Genomic DNA, 22,351 nt, shown 5'->3' with positions numbered 1-22,351 from the left:
ATGTTTAATATTATTACAAGAAGTAGTAGGGTATCTAAGAGCAATCTGTAGTTTAGTTCAGGAAATTTCATATAACTGCAGTATCAATGTAAAGATACGTTCTGTTTTCAGATACATTATTTGGTCTTTGAATTTCCTGAAATTCATAATATATTTTAAAATAAATGTATTTCATAAGTGAGTCTGCTCTAATCAATATTCAAATAAAAGTCATGAATTATAACTTGCTAGCAATGTATTATATGTAAATAAGAACAGAGGTGAGAAAGAATCCCCAAATTGGGGTGCATGGCTGGCTCACTTGGAAGAGCATGTGACTTTGGATCTCAGGATCATGAGTTCAAGCCCCATAGTGGGTGTAGTGAGTCGTAAAATTTTTTTTAAATTATTTTTAAAAAGATTTTATTTATTTACTTGTCAGAGAGACAGCAAGAGAAAGAACACAAGCACGGGGAGTGGGAGAGGGAGAAGCAGGCCACTCACTGAGCAGGGAGCCCAATGCAGGACTAGATCCCAGGACCCTGAGGTGATAACCTGAGCTGAAGGCAGACACTTAACTACTGAGCTACCCAAGTGCCCCATAAATAAACATTTAAAAGAAAGGGAGGGAGGAAGGAAGGGTACCCAAACTACTTTTAGGTATATTCATAAACACCAAATTATTACTTCCATCCCTTTTCATTGTCAGGTTGATTTCTGTGTGAATCTTCACACTCAAGTAATAAAGCATGATGGCTCAACATCCCATAAAACAAAGTTCAAACCAAACCATTGTTTGATAATCCTGAAAACGTCAAAGAACTCTAGCATGATCCTTCCTGTGTGAAGATGACACTAACTCACCTTCAACAGAGATGAGATTCAAGTTGTTTTTCCACAATGGAGATGAATTTGCTCATCTGGCCAATTCTCTTGCCAAACCTCCCTGGTGAACAATAGCTTACATCTGCAAGATGAGTGATACCAGTGGTCACAGAAAATCACAAAATAAAATTGTTAATGTATAAATGAAACCTATGCCTTGGTCCCAAATCACTCACTATGTTTTAGTCAACTAAAAATAAGGTCAAAGAAACATATAAATGCTCTCTTACATACAAAACTGTACATGTATTTACTCTAATACATTCACTATATTCTATGTATCACTGACCTAAAAAAATACAAATAGAGCCTGACCTCTATCCCTAAGTAAAAATGTTCTCAGCTATCTTACCTAAAACAAAGGTAAAATCAAAGGTGTATAATGAAAATGCTCAGAACATGAAAGCATGATAACTTTACATCCCTCATCACAAGTAGCAATAACTGAGGAAATTACGGAATATTTTTTGCTAATGTTAGCAACATTCTCAATAACATTAAATGCAGTATGACTATAGCCAAAATTACGCTGACATTTTTCAGAATTCTGAAAAATACTTCTATTTTTTTTAATGGAGAAAAATAATTACTAACTACAGTGTTTATTCATGTTAATACAGACAGAGGTTTGTAGTTAAATATTCCTGATGTGGAATTTTATCAATGCCAGTTGAATCTCCTCCATAAATGTGGGGAAGCTGGTTAAACATTACCTGAAGACACAGTTTTTAAGTAGAAGTAAAGCTGATGCCATGTGCTTCTTTATCAATCAAGGGAATAAAAATTGGATTAACATCTATTAAAAATCAGCAAGGAACTATTTCTAACTAGATACAATTCAAACAAAATCATAATTAAATACCTATGATGAGTATTTGGGGGCTCTGTGAACAGGTATAAGAATAACAAGGCATCAGGGGGTGGGAGGTTGGGGAACCAGGTGGTGGGTAATAGGGAGGGCACGTATTGCATGGAGCACTGGGGTGGTGCAAAAATAATGAATACTGTTAAGCTGAAAAGAAATTTAAAAAAAAGGAATAACAAGGCATCATCAATAATCTCAATGAAATCACAGTATCAGTGTAATTGAGATATTCCACTTCCATTTCTACATAATTGTTTGCAATAAGAAACAGTTAAATTCTAACCTAGACCTTTGCTAGAACAGGAAGGATGAAGTAGAAAAGCACAGCATCATACCAAAGCGTGGTAGCTACCACAGGGATGAGGCTCTGGGGCTCCTCATTCAAGGAAATATAAGGAAGTTTCAAAAGAAATGTTGAGAACATCTGCTACAACTCATAATGGAGGCCGACTGTCACCTGTAAACAAATAAACTTTGTTAATTTAAAGGCACTATACAAATGTTTCCAGTCACAATTCTGTTTCAATGGGTCCCCTTAACAACTTTTCACTCTATTTCTTAAGATAATTCCCTACCAAACTCACCAAAATTGGAAGTCCTCTCCTAGGCTGCAAACTCATTAAGTTCCTTTTGATTTTAGTTTCCCATTTCCACAATGCCCAGTAGAGTAACTTACAAACTGTAAATACTTAGTAACTGATAAGTTGATATGAACTAGTCAACTTACTCCCTTACCTGTCACTCCAAAAATTATCACTTATTAGAGCTATATTCACTATTATTGGCAGAACAGTCACAGATGAAAAGACAAGATTATTTATTTAGCAAACATTTTCCTCAAACATCTACCTAGGTACCATGCTAAGTGCTACAGATACTAGCATAAATAGCACATGATCCTTGCCCTTAAGTAACTCAATCTATTAAGAAAGATAAAGGTGGTGTACTCTGCAAAGTACAAAACACTGATTAAAGTAATTGAAGGCGGGGTGCCTGGGTGGCTCCATGGGTTAAAGCCTCTGCCTTTGGCTCGGGTCATGATCTCAGGGTCCTGGGATCAAGCCCCACATCGGGCTCTCTGCTCAGTGGGGAGCCTGCTTCCCCCTCTCTCTCTGATTGCCTCTCTCCCTACTTGTGATCTCTGTCTGTCAAATAAATAAATAAAATCTTTTTTTTTTAAACTAAAAGAGCCACTTTATTTGTATTCCTTTTTAGAAATCACTCCCAGGAAGAAAATGAGTTTAGATACTGTTCATGACATATTTGATTACTGACATAGACATAATTATATGAATCTTGAACATACTATATATACTGATCACTGATTTATGAGGTTTTTATTTTTAATTTTAATTTTTCTTCTTTTTTTAAATTTTTTATTTATTTCTTATTTTTTTTATAAACATATAATGTATTTTTATCCCCAGGGGTACAGGTCTGTGAATCACCAGGTTTACACACTTCACAGCACTCACCATAGCACACACCCTCCCCAATGTCCATAACCCCACTCCCCCTCTCCCAACCCCCCTCCCTCCCCAGCAACCCTCAGTTTGTTTTGTGAGATTAAGAGTCACTTATGGTTTGTCTCCCTCCCAATCCCATCTTCTTTCATTTATTCTTCTCCTATCCCCCTAACCCCCCATGTTGCATCTCCACATCCTCATATCAGGGAGATCATATGATAGTTGTCCTTCTCCGATTGACTTATTTCACTAAGCATGATACCCTCTAGTTCCATCCACGTTGTCACAAATGGCAAGATTTCATTTCTTTTGATGGCTGCATAGTATTCCATTGTGTATATATACCACATCTTCTTTATCCATTCATCTGTTGATGGACATCTAGGTTCTTTCCATAGTTTGGCTATTGTAGACATTGCTGCTATAAACATTCGGGTGCACATGCCCCTTCGGATCCCTACGTTAGTATCTTTAGGGTAAATACCCAGTAGTGCAATTGCTGGGTCATAGGGTAGTTCTACTTTCAACATTTTGAGGAACCTCCATGCTGTTTTCCAGAGTGGTTGCACCAGCTTGCATTCCCACCAACAGTGTAGGAGAGTTCCCTTTTCTCCACATCCTCACCAGCATCTGTCATTTCCTGACTTGTTAATTTTAGCCATTCTGACTGGTGTGAGGTGATATCTCATTGTGGTTTTGATTTGTATTTCCCTGATGCCGAGTGATGTGGAGCACTTTTTCATGTGTCTGTTGGCCATCTGGATGTCTTCTTTGCAGAAATGTCTGTTCATGTCCTTTGCCCATTTCTTGATTGGATTATTTGTTCTTTGGGTGTTGAGTTTGCTAAGTTCCTTATAGATTTTGGACACTAGCCCTTTATCTGATATGCCGTTTGCAAATATCTTCTCCCATTCTGTCAGTTGTCTTTTGGTTTTGTTAACTGTTTCCTTTGCTGTGCAAAAGCTTTTGATCTTGATGAAATCCCAATAGTTCATTTTTGCCCTTGCTTCCCTTGCCTTTGCCGTTGTTCCTAGGAAGATGTTGCTGCGGCTGAAGTCGAAGAGGTTGCTGCCTGTGTTCTCCTCAAGGATTTTGATGGATTCCTTTCTCACATTGAGGTCCTTCATCCCTTTTGAGTCTATTTTCGTGTGTGGTGTAAGGAAGTGGTCCAATTTCATTTTTCTGCATGTGGCTGTCCAGTTTTCCCAGCACCATTTATTGAAAAGGCTGTCTTTTTTCCATTGGACATTCTTTCCTGCTTTGTCAAAGATTAGTTGACCATAGAGTTGAGGGTCTATTTCTGGGCTCTCTATTCTGTTCCATTGATCTATGTGTCTGTTTTTGTGCCAGTACCATGCTGTCTTGATGATGACAGCTTTGTAATAGAGCTTGAAGTCCGGAACTGTGATGCCACCAACTTTGGCTTTCTTTTTCAATATTCCTTTGGCTATTCGAGGTCTTTTCTGGTTCCATATAAATTTTAGGATTATTTGTTCCATTTCTTTGAAAAAAATGGCTGGTATTTTGATAGGGATTGCATTAAATGTGTAGATTGTTTTAGGTAGCATAGACATTTTCACAATATTTATTCTTCCAATCCAGGAGCATGGAACATTTTTCCATTTCTTTGTGTCTTCCTCAATTTCTTTCATGAGTACTTTGTAGTTTTCTGCATATAGATTCTTAGCCTCTTTGGTTAGGTTTATTCCTAGGTATCTTATAGTTTTGGGTACAATTGTAAATGGGATTGACTCCTTAATTTCTCTTTCTTCTGTCTTGTTGTTGGTGTACAGAAATGCAACTGATTTCTGTGCATTGATTTTATATCCTGACACTTTATTGAATTCCTGTACAAGTTCTAGCAGTTTTAGAGTGGAGTCTTTTGGGTTTTCCACATACAGTATCAGATTATCTGCGAAGAGTGATAGTTTGACTACTTCTTTGCCGATTTGGATGCCTTTAATTTCTTTTTGTTGTCTGATTGCTGAGGCTAGGACTTCTAGTATTACGTTGAATAGCAGTGGTGATAATGAACATCCCTGCCATGTTCCTGACCTTAACGGAAAAGCTTTCAGTTTTTCTCCTTTGAGAATGATATTTGCGGTGGGTTTTTCATAGATGGCTTTGATAATATTGAGGTATGTGCCCTCTATCCCTACACTTTGAAGAGTTTTGATCAGGAAGGGATGCTGTACTTTGTCAGATGGTTTTTCAGCATGTATTGAGAGTATCATATGGTTCTTGTTCTTTCTTTTATTAATGTGTTGTATCACATTGATTGATTTGCAGATGTTGAACCAACCTTGCAGCCCTGGAATAAATCCCACTTAGTCGTGGTGAATAATCCTTTCAATGTACTGTTGAATCCTATTGGCTAGTATTTTGGTGAGAATTTTTGCATCTGTGTTCATCAAGGATATTGGTCTGTAGTTCTCTTTTTTGGTGGGGCCCTTGTCTGGTTTTGGGATCAAGGTGATGCTGGCCTCATAAAATGAGTTTGGAAGTTTTCCTTCCATTTCTATTTTTTGGAACAGTTTCAGGAGAATAGGAATGAGTTCTTCTTTAAATGTTTGGTAGAATTCCCCTGGGAAGCCGTCTGGCCCTGGGCTTTTGTTTGTTTGGAGATTTTTTTTTTTTCTCATTTTATTTTTTTCAGCGTAACAGTATTAATTCTTTTTGCGCAACACCCAGTGCTCCATGCAAAACGTGCCCTCCCCATTACCCACCACCTGTACCCCCAACCTCCCACCCTTGACCCTTCAAAACCCTCAGGTTGCCCCAACCTCCCACCCCTGACCCTTCAAAACCCTCAGGTTGTTTTTCAGAGTCCATAGTCTCTTATGATGTTTGGAGATTTTTGATGACTGTTTCGATCTCCTTACTGGTTATGGGCCTGCTCAGGTTTTCTATTTCTTCCTGGTTCAGTTGTGGTAGTTTATATGTCTCTAGGAATGCATCCATTTCTTCCAGATTGTCAAATTTGTTGGTGTAGAGTTGCTCATAGTATGTTCTTATAGTTGTCTGTATTTCTTTGGTGTTAGTTGTGATCTCTCCTCTTTCATTCATGATTTTATTTATTTGGGTCCTTTCTCTTTTCTTTAATAAATAAAATATTTTTTAAAATATTTTTTTAAAAAGTAATTGAAGGTGACACAAAGAAATAGAAAGACATTCTATGCTTATGGATTGGAAGAATAAATATTGCTAAAATGTCCATATTATCCAAAGCAATCTACACATTTAATGCAATCCCTATCAAAACACCACCATCATTTTTCACCGAGCTTGAACAAACATTCCTAAAATTTGTAAGGAACCAAAAAAGACACCGGATACCCAAAGCAATCTTGAAAAAGAAAAGCAAAGTTGGAGGCATCACAATTCAAGTTATATCACAAAGCTGCAGTGATCAGGACACTTTGGTACTGGCACAAAAGCAGATAGATTGATCAATGGAACAGAACAGAGAACCCAGAAATGGACCCTCAACTCTACAGTCAACTAATCCTCAACAAAGCTTGAAAGAATATCCAATGGGAAAAAGACAGTCTCTTCAACAAATGGTTGGACAGCAACATTCAGAAGAATGAAACTGAACCACTTTCTTATACCATATATGGATTAAAGACCTTAATATGAGACAGAAAACCATCAAAATCCTATAGAAACACAGGTAGCAACCTCTTTGACATTGGCTCTAGCAACTTCTTAGGAGATACATCTCCTGAGGTAAGGGAAACAAAAGCAAAAGTGAACTGTTAGGACTTCATTAAGATTAAAAAAAAAAACAAAAAAATACTGATTTGAAGGGGCAAATCTACCCCAATGTTTACAGCAGCATTATCAACAATAGCTAAACTAGGGAAAGAGCCCAACTGTCCACTGACTGATGAATGGATAAAAAAGTTGTGGCATATGTATACAATGGAGTATTATCAGCCATTGAAAAGAATGAAATCTTACCATTTGCAACAATGTGGATGGAGCTAGAATGTGTTATGCTAGTAAAATAAGTCAGAGAAAGACAAATACAGTATGATTTTACTCATGTGGAATTTAAGAAATGGAACAGATGAAGATAAGGGCGAAAAGATAAGGGGAAAAGAGAGGTAAATCATAAAACAGACTCTCAACCATAGGGAATAAATTGAGAGTTGCTGGAGGGAAGATGAGGGAGGGAGGATAAGTTATATGGGTGATGGGTATTAAGGAGGGCACTTGTTGTGATGAGCGCTGGGTGTTATAGGTAAGTGATGAATCACTAAATTCTCCTCCTGACACTAATACTACACTCTATGTTAAAACTAGAATTTAAATACAAACTTTTTAAAATAGAAAAAAAAATAAGAAAGATAAGGATAGAAATCAGTCACTAGGATACCCTATAATCAGTTTATAGCAAGTTTTCCAAAAAGTGCTACAGGTAGTAAAAGAAAGGGAAAACTGGCTTAGAATAAAGGCTTTAGAGAAGAAATGGCATGTGAAATATTAAGGAAATTAGCAGCTGCTGGACAGATGGACAAAAAGAAAAAGGATATTCTCAGTGGAGGGAAGTAAAAATTATAGAGGTTCAAAAGAATACACAATATTCTGCAAACTTCAGGAAGCTTTTTGGAGAGTAGCAAATGAGAAGAAAGAGGCATGAGAAAGGTCACAAAGATGCCTATAATGTTAAATAGCTGGACCTATGTCTGACTGAAGGAGGTAAGCCAGAAGAGTGATGTAATCATTAAAAAGATCCTGGCAGTAGTGTGAAAGACAGGAGGAAGGACAAGACTGAGGCAAAGGACTAAATCACATGAGAAAAAACTGTCTTGACCTAATGGTTTATGGAATTATGGTGACCCAATTCATCATCAATGGTCATTAGGTCTATTACCCAATGGGTCTCAAATTCAGATAGATATTTAGAGACTCCAGGTGCTGATTTTTTTAGAAAACTGTTATCTAGTACAATCTCAATCAAAAATCATGGCAGGAAATTCATAAGAATTCTATCAAGATGTCAAAATATTAATAACAAGTAGTTCTGGGTAGCGGGGATACAAGTCACATTTTTCTTCTTGTTAATCATATATTTCAAATTTTCTACAGGGAAAAATTAAAAATAAATCCTAGGGGTGCCTGGGTGCCTCTGCCTTCGGCTCAGGTCATGGTCTCAGGGTCCTGGGATCAAGCCCCACGTCGGGCTCTCTGGTTGGCGGGGAGCCTGCTTCCCCCTCTCCCTCTGCCTGCCTCTCTGCCTACTTATGATCTCTCTCTCCCTTTCTGTCAAATAAATAAATAAAACTTTAAAATAAATAAATAAATAAATAAATAAATAAATAAATCCTAGAGCAATTCTTTTGAAACTTAAAAGCTAGACCCGGCGTCAACCCTAAAGAGCCAGAGATTCCTTCACCACATAAGTGACCCAAAGCCTCCCTTCACCACCATGGCCCATTATACATAAAATACTCACTCCTACATTAGAACCTGAACCCATATCCTCTCTGTTTCTGTAACACCCTCTTTTCTGAATGTCTATCTAAATTCCAACTTTACCACAAGCTATACTGATTTTGTAAATGAATTATCAATGTGCTCGCTTCGGCAGCACATATACTAGTAAATGAATTATCAAAAGCCCATGATCTGCCCCATACATTGTGACACTCAAACACATCATTTATTGAAAGCCTTTCTAAATCGTTCTCCAGTCTGTTCTTCATGTGTTTTTTTTACAAGAATATTAGAGCAAAATCAGTCCTATTCCAAAAAAAATATTCAGACATGACTCATTTATGGGTATCCATGCATATAATTATACCAATGAATTGATCAACTGCAAATTTATGTATATAACCACTACTAAAGAGTTTTCAAATCTATCATCTCAGAAAAAAATTGCCTACCATTATTGAGTTGAATTATGTCCCCTCAAAAATATACTGAAGTCCTAACTTTCAGTACCTCTGAATGTGACCTTATTTGGAAAGAGAGTCATTGCAGATGTTCAGCCTAAGATGAGGTCATAAGGGTAGGCTCTAATCCAGTATGACTGGTGTGTTTATAAAGGAAAATTTGGACATGGAGACAGAAACACACACACGGAGGTCACCACATGAAGATGAAGGCAGGAATCAGGATGATGCTGCTACAAGACAAGGTACACCAAAGATGCCAATAAACCATAAGCTAGGAGACAGGCATTAAACAGAGTATCTTCCTCACAGCCACTGGAAGGAACCAATGCTGACGACACCCTGATATTGGACTTCAAGACTCCAGAACTAGACAACAATAAATGTCTGTTGCTTACGTTACCCCTTTTGTGGTACTTTGGTACAGCAGCCCTAGCAAAATAGTACACCTACTAAGGGAAACCATGATTTTTTTTCCCCCTAGAAGTCACTAAAGACAAAAACATTCCGAAGAAAGACTACAAAAAAGAAATAATAAACTTTCTTGCTATTCCTTTTTCAATCTGCCTGCAAGGGTGGTATTTATACCTAAGCCATCCAGTGCCAAAAAATTCCAAGGACAGAGTTTCATCATAAAACAGCACATAATCAAACAGAGAGAATATTATTCTATGGCTACTGAGACATGAAAATACCATGAAATTTATATAGATTTCCTTTGTTTTGTAAAAGAGTTGCTCTGTGCTTTTTTATGTGCCTGTGAGAATACAATTTGACCCTTATAATCAAAAGGTAATATAATCAGTTACTTGATAAGAAGCAGTGAAATCAGCATAGATCAGTCATGGGCTCTGAAGTGACACATACTTCACTTCAAATCCTTGCTGTGTTACTCATCTTCTATGTGACTTGACTGTGCAAGTTACTTAACCACATTTGAGCCTCAAATTCACCAGTAAAATGAGAATTTTACATCTTATATAAACTGATTAAATACTATATATAATATGCTTAGCATACAATAAGAAGGTTTTACTATCTATATAAAAAGTAAAATTCATAAATTAAGGATTTTTTACAATTCTCTAGGGTAGGATAACTATTAGGCAAGTTTATGTAAGAACAAAACTCCCCATCATACACACTATATATAAAAATATAGTCTTTGGCTAGTTCCATAAAATGCAGGATTTTCAGAATTTTAAAACTATTTGTCAAAATTCAGAACACAGGGATATCTACGTGGCTCAATTGGCTAAGCATCTGCCTTCAGCTCAGGTCATGATCCCCAGGACTGAGTCCCGCACCCAGCTCCCTGCTCAGCGGACAGCCTGTTTCTCCCTCTGCCTGCCACTCCCCCTGCTTGTGCTCTCTCTCTCTCTCTGGAAAATACATAAATAAAATCATTAAAATTTTTTTTTAAAATCCAAAACACATTTAAACGTATTAGTATTGGAACTGTAATATAAATAGGATCTTGGTGACTTTTGGCTCTGTCACAAATATCAGTTGGTATGTTGCTTTCAAAGCTCTATAATATCACTCCCTTATTCTTTCAGATCACTAAGTTCCAGCCAGTCCAAAACAACTACCTTTACAACTTAGACTGACATGAGACTGAGTCTAATAGTATAGCATAATACAATGTAATCTTCTACCAGGTATTACTGATGTTTTTGTCTTTTTAAAAATATATATCTTATAAAATACACACCTCAAAAATGTAACTAAATAAAAATAACTGAATAAATTTTGGAATTTGTGTATTTGTTTTGAGAAATGTATAATGTATAAATAATGCAAAACCCAATCAATCTCCAAAATTCAAAAGGACCTTGTTACCTCATGTGAACACTCTACACAAATATAAATTATACTTCGACTTTTATTGCAATAATTATAAACTGAAACTTACATCTGCATCTATATATAGTGAGATAAAAGAAGCTACATAACTAAGTCCAAAAAGACTATAAATATTATATGGAGAACAGGGGTATTTTTGTTCATCCTTTTTCAAAAACAGCTATCTACCTGGGTCAAATGTGTTAGGCAAATATATCAACAACCCGCTTCTCCTTGTTTGACAGGTAAACAGTAATTATTCTCGGCATCTTTTAATAAGCTTTGGTGAGCTATAAAAACATGTTCATGTGTAATGCTATAAAAAAGGTTCAATGCTAAAATTCAATGATATTACCCTCAAAGCTAAAGAGGAGTCAAGACCAAACACAGGTATTTTTCTTAAATATTTTTGATTTCCCCTACCCACACCTTTCCTATTGAGTTTCACCTACTTGCTAAAGCAACAAGGGGAAATTTAAAATTCCTCATATTACACATTACAGATGTTCACCAGAACTTTCAACTAGACAAGAAATGCCTTTGAAATATTTACACATAGGCAGGCAGACAAACACACAGACACAGAGACACACAGACACACACACACACACAGAGCTTTGTCTCAAGACAGAAATGTTACAGAAATGAAAGAAATCATATCTAGTGAGTGTTAGCAAATAAAACAATGTTAAATAAAAGGTGTACTGAATGTTGGCATCTGATTACACTGGGTCTCTCCTCCCCACAATAATATGCTAGGGAAAATTTCCTACCAGAAGCTGCTGAATACGTAAAATAATTGATCTAAAATAGAGAAAAATGTGTTACCTGGGTTGCTTGTTAAAACACAACTATCTTGAGAATATTTATAGCACTGACAAAGCTACTATTAGTAGCTTCATCTTCCCTTAAAAGAATGATTACTACTATCACAAGTTTCCTAGTATATATTTATAGAAGGAAGCAAATAATTTATTAAACCAAGTTTTTGGTTTTGAGGCAACAAACTTGGGAAAAGATAGTTTTACAATAGAATACATTAACTCCATCTCTAGTTATATTGATATTTTTTTCATAGGAGAGGCATGGCACTGGGTGAATATTATGACTCAAGCTTACTCATCTCAACTAAGAATGAATTAAATTTGTTAGAGTAAAAACCTGAAAGAGAACGTACATGCATGTAATTCTAGGTTGCCATTTTTAGAATAGGGTTTTTCTCCAAAGAGATTTTAAAATCATGTTTCCACATTATTCTATTTGTGCTATTCTCACTTTAGTGCTCTGGTAAGTTGGTTGCTAAATAGAAACAAGAAACAAACTCATTCTCAAATAGAAAGTCACTTGTGATTTGACCATAGTATAAGTTACAAAAAAAATTTTTTTTGTCAAAATCTTGACTGCGAAAATATATTGAAAAATAGATACATGTACATGTAAAGAGATACTCAAATTTGTGTCCATCCCTATTGTCCTGTTCCACCATGAGAGATCAGAAAACCGATCACATGGTAAGAAACCTATAGAGAGCGTCATTGTACCAAACTGCCTTTTCCAGGAAAGTCCAGAAAATAAAGAAGAAAATTACAGGCTCTGCAGGACACATACAGTCTTCTCATTCTATAAGTATCTTTCAGTCTAATAAGCCTTCAATGTTTTTCCCTACAGAAAAAAAAATATTCTAAGAGAAAAGTCTCTCTGGCATACACAATCACAAAGTTATACAAGCCTGTAGATGGTCTTTTTTTTTTAAAGGTTTTATTTTTAATTATTTATTGGGCAGACAGAGATCACAAGTAGGCAGAGAGGCAGGCAGAGAGAGAGAGGAGGAAGCAGGCTCCCTGCCAAGCAGAGAACCCGATGCAGGGCTCGATCCCAGGACCCTGAGATCATGACCCGAGCCGAAGGCAGAGGCTTTAACCCACTGAGCCACCCAGGCACCCCGCCTGTAGATGGTCTTTAATTACAGGCTACCACAGTGGTCACTCAGCCAGTACCCAAAGATGACAATATGGACTGAAGAAAAGAGTGCTTTGAATCACAGTCAGGAGAACTGAGCTTTATTCTTAGCTCTGGATTTACTATATGGTCTTAGGTAAATTACTTAAACTTCTCTGAGCCTTTTTCTTTTTTGTTCTATTTTATTTCATATGGAAAATAAGAGGTTATCAAAAAACCTTAATTACGGCTAAAGGACATCGAAGAACATGTGGATCTAAACACAACTTCACAGATGAGGACAATAAAGCAGAGAAACATGACCACTGACAGGTGATTAGATAAAAAAGTTTCCAACAGTCTTCAGGTCCAACAATTAAAAATTTATCTAAAAGGACAAATCACTATGTCAAGTTTTTTGACATGCTAGAGAAAATATATAAAAGGCAAAAAAGATAATCACCAAATTTAGGATGCTGATTATCTCTTCAAAAAGCCTTAAGGGTGGATGCCTGTGTGACTGGGTCAGTCAAGCATCTGTCTTCCACTCAGGTCATGATCCTGAGAGGCCTGCTGGGATAGAGGTCCATGTCAAGCCCCACAACGGACTCCCTGCTTAGCGGAGAGCCTGCTTCTCCCTCTCCCTCTGCCATCCCCCCCACCTCACTTGCTCTCTGCGGCTTTATCTCTCTGTAAAATAAATAAGTAAAATCTTAAAAACAGAAAAAGAAGAAGAAGAAGAAAAAGAAGAAGAAGTTGTCGTCTTAAGGGAATATGATCAAGAAGAGGTTCAGTTGCACTGGTAACATTTTATTTCTCAAACTGAGTCCGAAGTACAGGACTGTTTGTTTTTCTTTATATAGCACATTTTGTCTGAAATACTTTCTAATCATTTTTTTTAAGTAACCACTAAAACATCTTTAACCAAAACCTGAATGAAATAAATGAACACAATTCTCTGGAATATTAAAGGTCAATGGGAATAGTGCATGGGTTTCAAACATTCTCCTGATGAGCTTAAAAGGTAAACATCACTGTGATCCCCTAATATATGGGAAAAAGAAGGGTGCTAGGCTGTAAATATGTTTATATAGGTGTTAGCATACACACACACACACACACACACACACACACACAAAACTATTTCCAATTTCCAGCTTGGTAAAATATTAAAAGTACACAAACAGCACAAAAAACAAACGAATTCTATTATTAGCAGCATGATTAAGCCACTTAAGAATACTGAGGTACCTAATAATTTGTACTCTAAACATCTGCCTAAGAAAACTACTTTCAAGAGTCACATCTGATAGCCTAGAGTATAATCCTCAGGGTTCTTTGTTTGTTTATACTGAGACTGCAGTGATTTACCTAAAGTAACCAGAGGCCTTTGTAAACCTCTACACAGAACCTACCTGTAAAAACTAAGTGCCTCTGAAATCTCCGAAATTTTCCAACAAGAAAGTATAGGTCATTCAGCAAAATATATTTACTGTATACTACCATAAAAGCTATTTAATTGTTATCATTATGACGCAGATATATAATGGAAACAGATGTTCTTTTTTCCTTTCAGCAAAGCACAGGAAAAGCATAAACTTGCTGATATTGCATGGACTACTATCATAGCACAATAGAGGAAAAAAGACATTAGCACATGACAATATTAGTTTTTACTACACAACTAATTGCATAAAAAGTATAACTTGAGATCATTAAATCAATATAATTTTCAGCACTACAGAAGGGAAACAAATAGATTTGTATAACCAGCCTATTTCACATCTGCAGATGAGAAAATACTTCTGAGAGACTAAGTACATGCAAAATGCTGCCACTGCTTTCAGAAGACAAGGAAAGAGTGTTGTTCTGTTTTCTTTGCTCGTGTAACATAAATTAGAATGCTGCTGCCTCTACATAGAAATTTTTTAAACAGTACCAGTATAAACTGGAAGAACCTTTCTGGAAAACAATCTGGCAATCAATATCAAGAACCTTAAAAAAAAAGTCTATACCCTCATCCAAGTAAATTCTTTTGTAATAATATATTATAAGGAAATAACCAGCGGGACGAGTAAGATCTATTTAAAATGTCATTCATCATAACTTTATTTACAATAATGGAAAATTAGAAATATAACTCTCCAATGGTAGAACAATGATTAACTAAAATACACATGTTAAAACATTAAACAGTCAAAATAAATGACTTTAATAATAATTTTAATTATACAGGAAATTTTCACTTTATAATGCTAACTGAAAAGTGCAGGATACAAAGTGGTATCTATCTATATATGTATAAGCAAAACATGTAAATGCTTGGAGGAAAAAGCAGAAATACGTACAAAATGTCATTTTTAACTTTTGTAAGTTATTATGAGCAAATACCAGTCTTTTCATCACAAAGCTATATTTTCATCAAACAATTAAACAATTCTCTTTCTGTGCTCTAATTATGTCCTTCTCCAAGGCTTCTAAAAATTCTTTGCATCAAATAATCCTATATATATTTACAAATAAATTGATTTAAAGTTATGTTGCCATATTATTTGATCCTAAAATGTGGCATACAAAGAAAAGTGTCTGTCGGGGAGCCTGGGTGGCTCAGCGGGTTAAAGCCTCTGCCTTCGGCTCAGGTCATGATCCCAGGGTCCTGGGATCGAGCCCCGCGTCGGGCTCTCTGCTTGGCTGGGAGCCTGCTTCCTCCTCTCTCTCTCTCTGCCTGCCTCTCTGCCTACTTGTGATCTCTATCTGTCAAATAAATAAATCTTTAAAAAAAAAAAAAAGTGTCTGTCAATCTTATAAACAACATATTTTTTTCTGAGTTAAATAAGATACTTACAAATTTGAGAAAATTTTTATGGTACAAATATTATAAATACTTAGGAACTATTCATATGATGTGTTTTAAGTCACCAAGTCAAAGAAATTTTTCAATTAAAACTATTTCTAAACCAGATAAAGTAGCCTATTAATTGCTCTTCCCAATATGCCAATAAAAAGTTTGCCAAAGTTCTTATTAGGATTCCTGGTTTCATGATTCTATTTTTACAAAAAAGAGCTGATTTGTCTTACGCTATTACTGTCTATTACTTCTAGAAGTCTTAAGGAAAGGTGGGAAGCAGCAAATTCTGGCAATCTGCCTAAAGAGAAATCAATGAAACAAATTAATCCTTTGCAGGCTGCAATGACACAGTAATCCATCATTCAGAGCTGCTTTTATATACCAAATCAGAGTGCAGAGGAAAGAGCCCTGGGGGACATCACAGACAACAACTTACACCAACACTGGGAAAATACTGAGGAATCAGTTTATTTAAAGAGGATAGATTTCAGTTGATTGCCTATTTTGTCAAATAAAGATTTTTTCTTTCACAGCGTAGTGAACCCAAGGCCCAATGACTTTATCTTCAGAATTTAGTACCACAAATATGCTAGCTGACATCAAAAGGGGATGAATGTTTTTAAATAATTAGCATCATTAATCAGTATAAACAAATACTTGGCTAGAGTAATATTACTTTTTCCATTAAAATTCCAGGTGTTAAACACATTCCTTGTTTTCAGTAGGGACTAACTCTAAAATTCAGTCACTAATCTACAACTTAATTGACCAATTCCTGGTAAACTGCATGTGAAGTATTTTTTTCACACATAACAGGGAACCATTCACAATACACGTAACTTTCAAAGCATTCTGTTAAGTTTGAAGACTTGCAAATTTTAGTTTCATCTCCAGCCACAGAAGTTCCAACAGCAAATCAGACTATAAATAACTTGTTTTGAAATAATAAACAGTTCTTTAGCTCTTAATATCATGGACAATGCTGAAAGATAAAATCAAAAGTGGTTTCTTTTTAAAAAATAAACTTATATCAATGTACAGCAATACATTCACACAGAGTATATGTATATACACATACAAAAGAACATCTAAATTCACTCATGCCTATGTAGAAACTTACACACCTGAGTATGTCTTACTAGAGTAATGCATTCTGAGTGGAATTATACTTCCTAGATGAAAACTAAGGACAAGAACGATAAAGCCACAATATATTACTATTGTTAAACATGTATCATTTTTGTGGTTAAATGTGAGATGTGAAAGAAAAGAATTGCCAAGAAATATACAAAACAAAACCAAAAAACCTGTCACAATGGTCCCTGAAATGTTAGAACCCAGAATACCTCATCACAGATGCAAAATAGAAAAAGGTTAAACAAAGGCCACCTTGTCAGTTTTTGAGTGGCATCTTCGATTCTGCAGTCCACGGCCATATGATTGCAATTCCTGGCCATGCTGATACATTTTTAATTCAATACATGGATCTAGTATTTATTGATTTAATAAGGTTAGGGTATTACATTGTTGCTGCTACTGATGAACTGTCAGCAATTCAATCTAGTAAAATCTTACAGAGGAATATATATTTTAGGGGAGAGAGAGACAATAGCTATGTAAATGTAATCCCTTCACTACATATGGTAGTGAGTGGCAAGAGCAAAGCCCCTTCTTTCCCAGTCTGCTTTGAGCTCCAGACATTTGCTTTTACTAAAGATGTTGGCCGCCAACTGATTATCGTTACAGTGAAGAGACTGCAGCAAAGCCTTGCAGGTACACCTTCAAAATTAGGGAAAGTGATGATTTTTCTCCCAGTTTCCACCCTCTGGCCTCTCCTCATAGGTTCTGAGGCATGTACACATGCAAGAACATACATACACATGCATGCATACACACACATACACACACGCACACCCAAAGACCTGAGCCCTTACCTTGTCACCTAACAGACCTTAAAAGAGCCTTCAGTGATTTCTCTCTCTGGACCCTAACACTGTCTACAGCTTCATTAGAAGGCAGGTGTACATAAAAGAAGGGAGAAAACTCACTTTCTCAAAAGCAGCTCTGCCAAAATACAACCAAAGGAGATAGGCTTTAAAGGCTATGTGAAAGTAAGGAGGTATTACAAGATCCAGAATCAGAAAAGAGGAGAAAAATCCACCAAAGTTGCTGAAACACTTGGGGACTATTAGAAAGCTTTTTACACCGCTGTGCTACCCTGCTTGTGGGCTTATTTTCCCAATGTAGACACCTGGGAAGCATGTTGTCCTCCAGCTTTTCCCTGACTTTGAAGAAATGGATAATCTAAGGAGTGGTGCTGCTGTTGGGGTCAGTAAAACTATGCTAATTGGTAAACCTAATTGCTTCAAGCAGTCCTGCCTCTAAACAGGGAGAACAGAGTTGATGGAGTCAGTCTGTTCCTAATAAAATGAAGAAGCACTGAGTTAAATTCCCAAGGAAGGCACTATAAAAGTTTCCACAGTGTAACCAAATGACTTCACCTATGCTATTACCCCTAAGATGACATCTTTGAAAGAAAGCAGAGCCCAGTCAGGCTCCATATTCATAAATTGGCTGAGCTTAGGCCAGTGAATCTGGATTGATTTAAAAAGGCTTTTTCATCCTTCCAATCAAATGAAGTCACTGTTAATTAGATACTTTCTGTTAACAATGTCACTCTTCTCCACATTACCTGCTCACACTCGCAGCGCCTCTAGTGCAACATCTGGAGCACCAGTTCCCCTGCAATCAGTCCTCCCAAGTTCGGCTGGACGGTGGTGGTATTTCCGTTTCTCAATCCCTGTCTGAAGGAACATACGATTCAGCGTCCTGATGGCAAAATACATACCAACCCTCTAATTTGCGAGATTATAAAACAATCCCTAGGAAATCTCTCCCGATACGGTCCCCCAAAGTTTTTTTTTTTTTTAATGAACTGCACAACGGTTTTGCCGTACAGTTCCCGTCTCGTAGTAGATGTTTTCAAAAATACCAAAGGCCACAAAGTTAACTCCCACTGACTTTTCAGCTTTTTAAGGCCAAGCTCCTCCTTAAACTAGAAAACCGGGTTTGAGGTTTCCTAGCCGCGCCTCGAGCGTTGCTCCTTACCCTCCTCAGCCCAACACCTGAGGAGGACTAGGTGCCCAAGGCAGGGCCAACCGTCAGACAGCTGCGGAGCCCCCGAACACGGCAAAGGCTCAGGGCGCTGGAGACACGGAAGGGCAAAAAAGCGTAATGGGGACGACTGCAAAGGCGGTCTCTTTCGACGGTGAGTCTCTGAACTTCACACAGTTGGGCCAAAAGCCGGCGCACACTCCCTCTGGCCCATACCAAGAAGTGGGCTGCACCGACCCCAGGATACAAACTGCCAGCGCCGACCGAGGGCGTGGGCCTGGGGTTCCGAAGCCTGCGCCTCGCCGGTGGAGCCTGGTTTCCTTTCTCGAATCTTACCCCGCGCAGGCCCAGGACTTTGTCACTCCGGCCAGCTCCGGGGGGGGGGGGGGGGGGGGGAGGCCTTCAGCACCTGCGAGAGCGCAACCCCTGCCCTACCGCGGGGTCCTGGCGCGCAGATCCCACGAACCGGGACCCTCGCCGCGCGGAGCGACACACTTGCGTCGAACGGCCGGAAGCCAATCTTGCGAGCGAGGCTTCGTGCCCGGATGTGGGCCTCGCTTCCGGGAACTGCTCGGGCGGGCGGGTAGTCAGGGCCAGGGATCCCGGGCTTCGAGGGAGGCAGTGGGAGGGGCCCCGGGGCCCTAGAAGGGAGCCAGGTTCGCAGAGGGCAGGATTCGTTCGCAAGGGAGAGCCCTGGTGGGGTGAGAAATGTGAGGAGACACACGGGAGTAAGGGCCCTTGACTGAGATGTGCATGCGTGGCCTTGGGCCATCAGCCTCCTGGCCGCCCTCAGGGCCCACACCGCTCAGGGCCCACGCTGTTCCGAGGCTTGGGCCGACAAGAGGCCGCCACAAGCAATTCACGACCCTGGCAGTCCAGAGGCAGCAGGCCTTCAGGAAAGCCTCAGGGACCTGCCGCCAGATCCTGGGCAGGGAGCTCCTGAGAGAGGGTGGCGGGCCGGAGCGTGAACCTGCACCTGGGACCTTGTCCCTGGCTCTGAGGCGCCCAAAGATCTTGGACAACACGGCCTTGGAGTCCTCCCCTGCTCGGGAAGACGGAAGGGCGAGGGTGGGGGTCCACAGCCAAGCGCCAGTGAGCCTTCATTTCCTACACACCACAGAGGGCAGAACTACACTGGATGAGGGTAGACAGTCACGGTGGAAGGACAGAACCATTACGAGGCAGGCACACTCTGGGAGTTGGGACTCTTAATTACATTTCTTCAAATCTTTGACCCCAAAGCTTCGCCGGTGACAACGTACGCCTTCTCCGCAAGAGGGTTTGGGGAAATTAACTTTCCTGGGACTCTTTCATCCCTCGCATGTGGGCTCAGGGAGGAAGGCAGACAATAGCAGTCGCCGAAACACCTGCGATCTCTCAATATAATGAAATCTGGACAATAATTGGAGTTGTTTCTCCTTCCCATTCCAGAGGGAGCTCAAACCTGCAGCATCAAGGTTATCCTTCTCCGAAGAGTAAAACAAGATACTCGCAAAATCTGCTAGGGACACAGCCGCCGGCACCTGAAGGGCGTTCCCCCTAGCAAACGGAAACGGCGATCTGATTTTTTTTTTTTTTTTTTTTTTTTTTCATTCTAGCGCCTGGAGGGAACCTAAGTTGGCTTGCTCTGTGTAATACAATCCTTTGACCCTCGGGAGATTAAACTAGAACTAAGCAAAGAGAAAAGCAAGGTGCTGGGGAGAGAATGGTGGGCAGAAGTCTGATAAAGGTGCTAAGAAAGAACTGCTCTGACCCAGCGGCGGGACCCAGTGCTGCTAAATCCCGGGACGCCCGACCCCAGGGCTCTGGGCGAACGCGGCAAAAAATATGGCCACGTGCTTTGGCTCTGCGGTTTGGAACGACACACACACACACACACACACACACACACAGCGGCATTTGTGTTTTTCTCTTGGTCCTGGGGTCCCTCTCAGGTTGTTCTGACAGCAGAACCCCACGAGTAACCCCCGAGCTCGGCCACTTGACCACTTCGCTCATGCTGAACGAGGAGCAACTCTAGAGAGGGCAGAGCAAACTGCTTGCCGAATGGAGACCCAGTCCCGCGCAGAGGAAGGGCTGATAGAGTGACAGAGCCCAAAAACTAGAGGCCGAGGCGCTCCTCTCACACACCCGCCTTTCGTGGTCCGGTCATTTGTCATCCTGAGCTCTCCCGGCTCCTTGTCACGCCCCGCTCTCCGGGGCCATGCGACAACCCCTTGACAACCCGACCTCCGCGCCCTGGTGGCTCCCAGGTGCCTCAGTTCTGAGAGCCAGGGCTCACCCCTTACTGAAGCCTCTAAATATAAATGACACAAGCGCCGCTTTTCCTGCATCCAGATCCGCGCCTTAAACTCCCACTTAGCAATGACTCGCCGATATTTGGGGTGGTGGTTGTTCTTTTAAAAGTATGTTAAAGGATCATTGGCGTCTCCCTGTCAAGACAGTACGCCTTTATCCCCATCAATTAACCACACCTCCGAGGATTGCTTTTAAGAACTAAATTGAGCTGCAGAAGTAGGTATACCCTTTCAGGAAGATGTTGTCATCGCCCGCAGAGATAAACGGCCGGCGGGGCCAGCCCCGCAGGTTCAGCAGCTGCCAGAGCGGCGCTGGACCACGCTAAGCACTCGCAGCTGCGGGACTGGAAGCTGGGTCCCCACCCTAGTTGCGCTACTGCGCGGAACCTGGAAGAACCGGGAGGGCCCTAGCTCTCGGACCTCAAGCGTTGTGCACGTCAGGGGGAAGCGTGTCCAGAGTTGTGCCAGGGAAAACGCCGAAAAACGAGCCTTGCGTTTTTGCGCAGAGAAGTGGAGAATGTTCGCAAAGCCGGAGCTCCCCGCCGGAAGAGAGGCGTGGAAGACAAGAGGACAAAATAATGAGTTTGGCTGGCAGCCGTCCTCCGGCAAACATCACCTCCTCTTCCCGCCACTGTAGCCTCCTTCCTCCTTGTAGCAGACCCCCTTGTGGAGGAAGGCGCAGTGTTGTATAGGGATGCTAGATATGGAATTAGGGAACCCGGAACAGAAACGTCGCATTTAGGACAAAGGGGTTCACTAGGGACCGCCTCGGGCTTCCGCACAGACGTGTTTTTCCACTCTTTCTCAGCCCCAATCACTCCCCAGGACTTGGGGCAAGGCTGTCGCACGCAGCTGGGAGGCCCCGAGGGTTGAAGTTAGGAGGGAATAGGGGACGTGGCCCTCACTGCAGTTGCAGAGCTTTCCTCCCGACAGTGACCACAATAAATTTAGCCAAGGCTAAAGGAGATTAATTTCCCAGCATAATCCAATTAAAAGATTTCTAAAGTAATCTTTTGCGAAAATGGAAAAAAAAAAGTGCGCGGAGAAAGAGGGGACTGGTTCTGATGACAGTGATTTATAACGTCGGCACAGCTGCGCTGGTCCCTGGCTCTCAGGCACGCGATCTGACCAAAGCATCCCGTTGGTGCCGCCAATCCAAACCCTCGCCTTTCTGAAAGACAGCCATCCATCACCCCAACCTGGGCTGGGGT

At 39.9% G+C, this 22,351-nt stretch overlaps 1 long non-coding RNA gene across 3 annotated transcripts in view; it reads right to left on the bottom strand.

Annotated features, from left to right (window-relative positions):
* LOC123938766 overlaps window positions 1–18,536 on the bottom strand; it is a 208,658-nt gene extending 190,122 nt beyond the window's left edge. For all 3 annotated transcript variants that reach the window (XR_006817770.1, XR_006817768.1, XR_006817769.1), the window contains exons 1-3: window positions 18,422–18,536; window positions 2,065–2,186; window positions 844–946 (exon numbers count right to left, since the gene is read on the bottom strand). This is a non-coding gene — a long non-coding RNA (uncharacterized LOC123938766). The remainder of the gene's footprint in view (window positions 1–843; window positions 947–2,064; window positions 2,187–18,421) is intronic.
* Between the last annotated feature and the right edge of the window lie 3,815 nt (window positions 18,537–22,351).

This window comes from Meles meles, chromosome 3, assembly GCF_922984935.1.
Source record: "Meles meles chromosome 3, mMelMel3.1 paternal haplotype, whole genome shotgun sequence".
NCBI classification, from domain to species: Eukaryota; Metazoa; Chordata; class Mammalia; order Carnivora; family Mustelidae; genus Meles; species Meles meles.
The sequence above is the reverse complement of the archived record's forward strand: the minus strand, read 5'-3'. Positions and strand labels throughout refer to the sequence as shown.